This window comes from Phascolarctos cinereus, unplaced genomic scaffold (assembly GCF_003287225.1).
Source record: "Phascolarctos cinereus isolate Bilbo 61053 unplaced genomic scaffold, phaCin_HiC Scaffold_3;HRSCAF=262, whole genome shotgun sequence".
In the NCBI taxonomy this organism is placed as follows: Eukaryota; Metazoa; Chordata; class Mammalia; order Diprotodontia; family Phascolarctidae; genus Phascolarctos; species Phascolarctos cinereus.
The window spans coordinates 226,774,473-226,783,864 of record NW_027555736.1 but is presented as its reverse complement, the minus strand read 5'-3'; the positions used below and the strand labels follow the sequence as shown (position 1 = coordinate 226,783,864).

At 46.1% G+C, this 9,392-nt stretch overlaps 1 protein-coding gene across 2 annotated transcripts in view; it reads left to right on the top strand.

The window, feature by feature from the left end:
• Positions 1-362: 362 nt before the first annotated feature.
• The window catches only part of JDP2 (Jun dimerization protein 2), a 73,101-nt gene continuing 64,071 nt past the window's right edge, over positions 363-9,392 (top strand). Inside the window, exon 1 of one of the 2 annotated variants that reach the window (XM_020986258.2) lies at positions 363-634. The gene's annotated coding sequence lies outside the window, so the exon portion shown is untranslated. Of the gene's footprint in view, positions 635-683; positions 855-9,392 lie in introns of those variants that run through there. The other variant, XM_020986259.2, reaches the window with a different exon arrangement.

The following is a 9,392-nucleotide window of genomic DNA, read 5'->3' as shown; positions in this document are numbered from 1 at the left end:
GTGTGCTGTGTGAGTGTGGCCGGGTGGGGGGGGGGCTCGAGTGTCTTACATAACCCTTCTGTTCCTCCCTTCTTCGGTTCTCTTGAAACGTTCGGTAGGAAGGAGGGAGCTGAAGGGATGCAGGTCAGGCTGTAGGTTGATGCCTTCTTTCGGAGGTGAGGGTTGGGAGGAGGAGGGTGAGAAGACAGGAGGAGGTGAAGGTCAGTGGGTGTGTGGCGCCGGATCCACACCCCCCTTCCCTCCCCTGTCCCCTCCTTCCCTTCCTCTCTGTTCCCCTCTGACGTCTGGAGCTGGCAGCTTGGCCGGTTCCGCATTCCTGACCCCTCCCCGCCGCCCAGGGGCCGCTATATAACCGGGGCTGATGCAACCCATCCCGCCGCCCGCCACAGCCTGCGGGAGGGACGCACCGGGGCAGCGCAGCGACGGGGGGGTTGTGGCAGCAGCCGAGGCGGCGGAGGCTGCAGAGGCAGCGGCTGCTGGCCAGGCGCCGCGGCGGCTCCCGGGACAGGACGGGCCTGGGCACGGGAACGGAGCTCTGGAGCCGGGCGGTAGCGGGGCTCGGCGTGCGGCCGTCCTCCGCCTGCTCCTGCAGCCCTGCGCGGGGGGCGCCGCCTCCGCTTCCTCCCTCTGCACGGTGGGTACAAGGGGCGCGCGCTTCGTGGGCTCTCCCTTCCCCCAGCTCCGGGGGAAGCGCCCTTCAGACCTGGGCACCTGGGACACCCTCCTCCTCCAGCCCCCGGGCGCAGCGCCCTGCTCACCCTGAGCCCCCCTCCTTGGGCGGAGCTCCCTGCGCACCCTGAAACCCCTCCCTGAGTAGAGCTCCTTGAAGACCTCGGACCGGTCCCCAAGGCAAGGTGCTTAAAGCCTCTGAACTCTGTCTCCGGGAGAAGTGGCCCGGAGACCCCCCCTTCCCGGCCCCCCCCCCGCCCCGCCCCTCGCCACAGCTCTCCGCACGGTGGCCTCTGGACTTCCCTAATGTCCCCTCCCCGGGACTGCACCTTTCTCCTGGGCTGCCGGATCCCTCCGGTCGATCTACGCCTCCCCGCCCAGCTGTCCTCCTTAGTCCACTTGTGGGGAGTTCTTCTGCTCGGGGAGGCGGGGGAAGGCGGGGTGGGTGAACAGAAAACTGTCCGAAGCTGATGGGACAGTCACAATGGGGCTGGGGATCTGGAGGACCAGGGTCTAGGAAATTGCAGTATGAAAGGAAAAGAGAACGAAAATATCTGAGGCCCGCCCCCTGCCCACTTTCTTGGAGAGGAAGCCCCAGGGAATCAATCCTAAGGAACAGGAGCCCAGACCTCAAGGGATGGAGGTGGGAAGAGTTCAGTAGGAAAGGCATCTTGGGTTAAGATCCAGCGGGAAGAGGACAGCAGGGGATTCCACACTGTCTGTATGGTCTGTGCACCCATTTTGGCCAGGAAGAGGGGCTGTGGGCTGTGGCCATCCCAGCTCCACCCTCCCCCACTTTGTATTACATAAGAACCTGAGCAGAAACTGGCCTTTCCTCCCCTGGCTGCCCTGTCTGGGCCAGTGCTGAGGACTCTTCTGATCCGTCGGAGTTTGGAAATGGGAGGGGTGGGGTTGTGAGCCAGTCTATAATTCACCTGGACCCTTAGATGTTAGTGGCATGTTGAAGTGATGATGGAAGTGAAGGGAAGGACAATACAAGGTAGAAGACCTTGGGTTTACTTAGAGGATGGAGCCTTTAGATGGGTGGGAAGTTATTTCCTTCAGTAGGGAAGGAGTTGGAGAAGGTGGTAGTGGGGTGGCAAAGTCACTCTCACCATTTAGTTTCTTTCAGGCTTAACACTGATAGCAGATCTGTCCTCTCTGTGTGCTACACATGCCCGGGATATACCTGTGATGTTGGGTAGTGCCAACTGATTTATCAGAATGTTCCTTAGTACAAGTGTAATTCTCTTGTTCAGATGGGGAAATCTCATCCTGAACGGTGTTATGAGACTGTTTTAGGTGGTAGATAGTGCCAAACTTTAAATAAATTTTGGTGGAATCTTATTCGAACTGTTGTTAGGTCATCATCAACAGAAAGTACTGGGAAATACAGTATGGGGAGGGGACCCAGTAGGTGTCATTATGGAGGCCCTAGTGAAGAACTCTCTACACAGCCTCTCTACTCCTCTGTTTCCCTGAAGCTTTAGGAGACAGGTTTCATTACTTTCATTTTTCTAACAAATCTGGCTGCAAGATAGATCTTCCTTTGCGGGTTGTTGGATAGCATGGGATCCTTGTAAATGGAGACCCTTGAAAAACAAGCTGGAGTCTGATTTACCCCAAGTGAGGTGAGATAAGGTTCTGTCCAGTCATCGAGGGTGGGGGGTGAGAGGTGGATAGCTCCCACTCCTGTTTTTTTTCTGTCATGACACTGCTCCAGAACCCCAGGCATCTGCTGAATCTTCCTTGTTGGAGCCTTGTCTGACCTGAAGAGATAAGGTTCTTCTAGAAGTCCCAAGTGTTGGGAGGTTGCTTCCTGCCTTTCTCTCCATTGTTAATAAAGTAACCCTCAGGGTGATATAGTGATAGTGCCTCCCCTGGCTGTAAGGGTGGCAAAACCCACTGGGTATAGGTGGCAAAGTCCACTGGGTATGGATTTAGGGTCCTGTGTGTATGTCTTAACCTTTACAATGATGACTGCTGCCTGCTATGGGTCCCTTCCCCTCCCCCCCCTTTTCCTTGCTTTTGAAGAAATTTGCTCCCCCCCATCTGTTTATAGGCAATAGGTACATCTTATTTTTTCAGTCTGCAAAGCTATATGCAGGATTGAAAGACTCAAAGTCTGCTGGCCTTGTAGTGTGGTGGGGCAGCTGGTGTTGCAATGAGGGCTACTCTTCATGCCCAGGTCTCTGTTTTTGGCTCAGCCCTGGATTGGAAGAGCCCTGAGCGGTTGGTCCGCTCTTGGTTCATTCAGCCTAAGTTCATTTGAGCAATCACAGCTAGAGCTGAGGGCAAGTTACATTCTTTTATTCTTTTTTAGCTTTCTGCTTTCCTTTGCTACAGTTTGCTTTTTCCCGTGGTAGTGAAATGTGTTTGAAAATGAAGGGGGGAAGGGAAGAAGAGAGAAGAGAGAGGGAGAGAAAGAGAGAGAAATACTGTGTGTGTGGGCGCACGCATATGTGTGTATGCATGTGTGTACACATATATATGTAGAGAGAGTGCAACAGTCACATTATTTTTCCATTTTCCTTTAATTAAGGCCCTGTGGAGGTATGTTTGAAAACAGAGGGTCTCCTATGCCTTTGAGGAGGGTGAGAACACTGTTTTCGCTGGTTCCAGGGCCATATGCAGTATATGGTGTCCAATGAAACTGGGTCTGGCTCACTCTGTTGCTTGTCTTGGCAGTCAGTTCCATGGCTTGTATTACCAGTCCTGGAATGCAACCACTGCCAAGCTCTGTGTGTGTGTGTGTGTGGTGTGTGTGTGTGTGTGTGTGTGTGTGTGTGCGTGTATGCATGTGTGTTCGAGCGCGTGTGGTTTGGCTTCTCAGAGCTCGGTAGAGACAAACGCCTCGACAACCCAGGCAAGGAATTTTCAGCTTGTGTTTCTTCATGCTCCCATGAACATTTCTGGCCATGGGAGGCCTTTGCTAGAGCCCCTGTACGTGGGGCTTTTCTCCTGTCTTCTTCCACTGTTGCTTATGGCATTCCAGTTGTTAGACTTAGGTTGATAGAATTTTTGCTCTCAATGGCCTTTAAAAAATTGCAAATCACTGGCTGACTGCATATTCCATTGTCTTTTATGTGCATGTGTTACTACTGTCTTTTTGATGTGAAGTTCAACAAATATTTTTTGAGTATCTCTTATGTAAAAGGTGCTGTGCTGGCCAACAGTGGTAGGATTGGGGTGGTTAGAAAAGACAAGAGGATTAAATCTGTGGCAGTCAGTTCCTAGCTTTTCCTTCCTGCCCAGTAGGCTTTGAAAATCTGTGATTTAATTATTGTGGCTATCCCTTCTACCAACCCAGATCAAGGTAGCACTCAGGCAGTGAAAAGGGCAATAGATGTGGAATCAGAAGACCTGGGTTCAAATCCTGCCCCTGCTATTTACTACTGGCATAACTTTGGGCAAGTATATTTACCTCCTGGGGCCTCAACTTCCTCACTTACAAAATGAGGTAGTGGGAATCAATGGTCCCTTCTAAGTTTAAATCTGTGATGCTGTAAGTGATTTCTTTATGCCTTGAAGAGACAGTCTTTGAGTTATTGTGACCAAAATATTCATCATCTGGTAGCCAACTTTCTAGTGTTAAGCCATTCCATAAACAGCTAAACTGGTTCTTGGATAACAGGCACCAAGTTGTTCTGGATTCTGGTAACAGAGTCTTCAAGAACCCAGGGTCACCTCCATGACATCATGTGGCATCAGAGTTATAAAGGAAGACTTGGATTAGAGACCTGCCTGTGGTATATACCGGCTATGTGACCCTGAGCAAATAACTTAACCCTTCAGAGTCTCCAGACAACACTAAGTGTGTGAGTTAGAGACACCTAGGAGTCTCTAGCTCCTCTAGAGCTCTGGACTTGGAATTAGGAAGCCCTAAGTTCACATCCTGTCTTAGACGCTTATTGGCTATGTGACCCTGGACAAGTCACTTAACTTCTCCTAGATTCAGCTTCCTCATCTGTAAAATTGGGATGATAATAGCTCTCCCTCCCAGGTTTGTCATGAGGACCAAAGAGATCATAAAAATATGGTGCTTTGCAAACCTTAAAGAACTACAGAAATGCTAATTATTGTTATTATTATTGTTATGTTGCGGAGTATTTCTCAAGCCACTTTTGTAAAGGGAGTTCTTTTGCTGGGAGTTCCCAAACCAGTGAAATCACAGGTTCAGTCTCATCTGCTACCCCCTGCTCCCCTCCCCTTACCCCACCCCACTAAGTCCTCAAATGAGCAGAGATGACCATGTTTGTCCAGCTACAGTTCACTTTCATGAGTAGCCCTACAATGAAACTATTGCTTTTTTCTGTGGGTTGGGTCATATAGAAGGCCCTCCAGAACCCAGCATTCCCAATTCTTACATTATGTGTGGGGCAATTCAAGGAAAATATAGCTCACTGGACAAAGTTGTATGGCCCAGGTGGGACACTGACCCTACTATTCCTTTTTCCCCGTGTCAGGGACCAGTACCGTGAATATAACATGGATGGAATGACTGAAGGTGCCATCTTTATGCCTGCATTTGGAAGGATTAAAAACTAACCAGAATGACAGAAGTCCGTCCTGTGCTGATGGTACCTCATTTCAAATGAAATGTGAAACCATGGCCCAATTTGGTGATCAGGGATGATTTAGGGGACCCATATCAAAGGTCCAATATTAGGTCTTCTTCATTCACAGTTTCAATTTGGTAACTAGTAGTGTCATTGCATGACTGTTAAAAGAGTTCCATCGTGCCAGTCCTAATATATTTAAGGTGAGAAAGAATTCCCCAGGGGGGCCATTTGTCAGTGGAGCAGGTAGATACCTGCTTGGGAACCAAATTTCAGGACTAAAAGGGAGCTTCAGAGCATACCTAAGACTGAATGTAACAGTGATGAAGAAGGCCATTGGGACTGAGGATGATACAGATCTTTGGTCAGGATAGAAAATGCCATTGGCTAGCCATTCCAAAAATCTGACCTTGGAATTTTCTCTGGATTTCAACACCAGATTTTACCCAGATTCTTTATTACTCTGGACATTAGCCCAAGATCATTCACAATACATAGGATGACCTTAATTCCAGAATGGCCCTGATCCTTGAGGACATGTTTGTAAACTAAACTATGCCTGATTCAGAGAATTTAAGATTTAGAAGCAAACCTAAAAGTGATCTAGTAACAAAATAGCGCTAAGCAGGAACCTCTTTACAACATTCCTGACAAATTGTCATCCAGCCTTTACTTGAAGACCTCTAGTGACAGGAAATAAATGATCTCCTAGTACGATCCATTCTATTTTTTGACAGCCTCCCAATTGTTAAGAAACTTTTCCTTTTGAAACATAACCATAGAGCCAACTTAGGGTCAGAGAGTCATGGAACAATAAAATTGTAGATCACGTTAGCCAACCCCTTTATGTTACATATGAGGATACTGAGGCCCAGAGAAACTGAGTGACTTGTTCAAAGTGACACAATTATTTGCAGCACTTCCACCACAGTGGTTTTTTTTTTTAAAAACCATCAAGCCCATTTCTCAGAAATCCCCAGGAAAAATAACTCAGCAGCTTTCCTTGGGAACCTCATATTGGGTTTACAGCAGTCTAAATCAGAAAGTTCTTCCTTATGTGTATCCTTAGTTTGTGTTACTGCATTGTAAGTTTATTTTCCCTCTTGTCTTCCGTCATTAAAGATGAAGAACATCTGGTTACTTTCCACTTGGTAAACAAACTTTTTTTTTTAAAGGCAGTTGGAGTTAAGTGACTTGCCCAGGGCCACACAGGCTAATTAGTGTCAAGTGCCTGAGGCTAGATTTGAACTCAGGTCCTCTTGACTCCGGGGCTGATTTTCTATCCACTATGTGTGACCTAGCTGCCCTAGTAACAGTCTTTCTTGAAGAGAGCTAAATTACCCCAATCTCTTCATTTTCAGACTAGCAGAGCCACCTGTTTAACCTTTCCTAATAAAGTATATTTTCCTACCCATTCACTGTTTTGTTGTTTGTGATTGTGATCTTCTATGGATCACCCTCAGTTTCTACAAATGCTTTTTAAGGACAAGATCCCAGGCTGGCTATCACAAGAGCATGATGAAAGCAGAATCAAATGGGACATGTTAGAGTCCTTTACAGACATCCTAGTACCTCAAATCTTGAAAAGTAGTGGCTTCCTGTCGTTGGAAGCCTTCAAATGGAGCCTGGATGACAACTTGTCTGGGATTTGTAGAGGAAGATTGTTGGTTAGGTATGGATTGGTCTTGAGCAGGAGTTCCTAACCTCGTGTGTGTGTGTGTGTGTGTGTGTGTGTGTGTGTGTGTGTGTGATGGGCCCCTTTCGCAGTGTCACGTTTTCTACATTCAAAATTGAAGGAAATGTTACATTTCAGTGAAAGGTTGGTGAAAATAATGATGTCGTTTTCCTCTGTCCAATGGACCCCAGGTTAAGAATATCTGACGAGATGATTTCTGAGTTCTCCTCTAACTCTGTGATGTCATCAAGACCTTAGTTTCGGTTTGGGATCTGTCATGAATTCCATGTCTCTTTCTGCCTGATTTCCTCCTGGCTGGTTATTCTTCCTTCTTGGATGAGGATATATTTTCCTCTCCTGGGTGGCATCTAATATATCGTGAACCAATATCTCAATTTGTCAAAGGGATTTTGAATTCCAGTCTTTTTTCTTTTGAGGCACAAGCTGCTATTCTCAATTTTACATCAGTTTTTCAGTTTAAGGAGTAGATTTCCTAATTCAGTTCAGTGCAACAAATACTTAATGAGTGCTCACTAAATATGAAATCCTAAGCCATGGGTAGTTTCCAACTCATTTCCACATCCAAGCCACTGATGGAGAAAAGATAGTAAGGTTGATTCTCATTCTCACACTCTTTTTTGCCTAGTAGAAGAATATACCTTCATACTTTTTGGTTCTCAGTCACTTGGTATACTAGACATCGTTTTATTTTATCTACTAAGTTATTTAGCAAATGTATTTTTTTCTTTTTTTAAATTTCTTGATTTCTTTTGTTTTTGTATTACTTTCATTTCCAAACATATCCTTCCCTCCCAGCAAGCCACCACTTTTAACTAAATAAATCAGTAAATAAAACAGTTCAGCAAAACCAAGTAATCCATCAGCTATGAACTGTCTGACAATATATGCAGTATGCCACACCCATAGACGGCCACCTCTAGGACGTAGGATTTTAGAGATGGAAAGGATCTCCTAGCCCAATATGACTACTTCTTGTCAAGCTGGGTGGGGAAACGTAATTATTTTGGCTTGTTTTTTTTTTTCTTTCTTTTCACTAGAACCCTAAATTCCTTTGAATTAAAAAAAAATTAGCAACCCAGACTTGTCTTCCAGTTTTATATCTCTAACCAATTATTCCTTAATAACAAATCAAATTCTCATTAAATTAAGAAGGGCTTCTGGCCTAGTTCCTCCACCTTGTGCTCCTCAACTCTAGAGAAATGTAGGATGACTCCTGCATGGCAAAAGTCAGCTGTTGTGGTTTTCTTTTAGGAATGGAATGTGTTAAGTATTTTGTGGTTTGTATCTGAGCAGTAAGGGGCTCCCTTGGGGAGAAGGAAACCAGAGGGTCTGGTAGTTCCCAAGGGGAAAGAAAGCCTGTGTGTGGAGTTCCAGAGTTAGGGGCTTCATTGAGAGAGGATGCTCAGGGAACAGGAAGATATCTAGAGGGGAAAAGAAGACACTTGAATGTTTCCCTGAGGGGGTGGCTGCCTACCCAGGGGTTTATACAGTAGCTGAGAATTCATTAAGTTTCTGAATTACTTTTTAATGTCTCATTCCCACCATCTGCGTGAAAATAAACAGAAGCTGCAGGCAGAATCCTTCTCATAATGGAAACAGGGTCTGGCTTCAATCTCCTAAAGATGGTCCTAGGAACTCTGCTTGGAGCCTCCTTGTAGCATCGTTCTCAAGATTGCTGTATGATGGAGTTCCTTTCAGCAGCTCCTTTTCTTTCTACTGAGAGGCAGGGTGCTGTAGTGGATAGAGAATTGCCCTCAGAATCAGGGAGGCCTGGGTGTGGGTCCTACTTCTGACGCAGGCTGGCTGTGGCAAATCACTTAACTTCTCAGTGGGCAATTAATTCCCTACATTGCAGAGTACATGCTGATCTCTGTTGAGAGGACTTTCCTTACCCCAGAATTCCCTGTATAAAGGAAGTCATAGATCAAGTCTAAAAAAAAATGTTTTGTTGCTTACATTCAAAATGGAAGGACATGTAAAATTTCAGTGAAAGGTTAGTGAAAATAATGATGTAATTTTCGTCCATCTAATGGGTCCCAGGTTAAGAACACCAGATTAGGTGATCTCTGCTTTGCAGCTCTGTGATATTGTCCAAATCCTATTTTTGCATTGGAAGTGACAGTAGTGAATAATTCTCCTGTGGAATAGCTTCTGTCTGAGGTCTCTTAATGACTTCTATAGCGCTTTCCACCTCTTCTCCCAGATGGTATCTGAGATGTTGGGAGACACTATCTCAACTTGTCAAAAGGATTTTGAGTTCTAGTCTTTTTTCTCTTTTGAGGTCATTATCCTTTTCTACAATCCCATTTTCTACCAAATTCTACCCTACTGCCAAGAGTATCAGAGAGAGATTTCACTGTAAATCCTAACTCCACCAGCATGAATTTATTAGGCACCTACTTTGTGCTAGGCATAGCACGGGCTAGGTTTTGCAACTGGTGGGTGTTTCTCTCCCTATTTCTGCCACA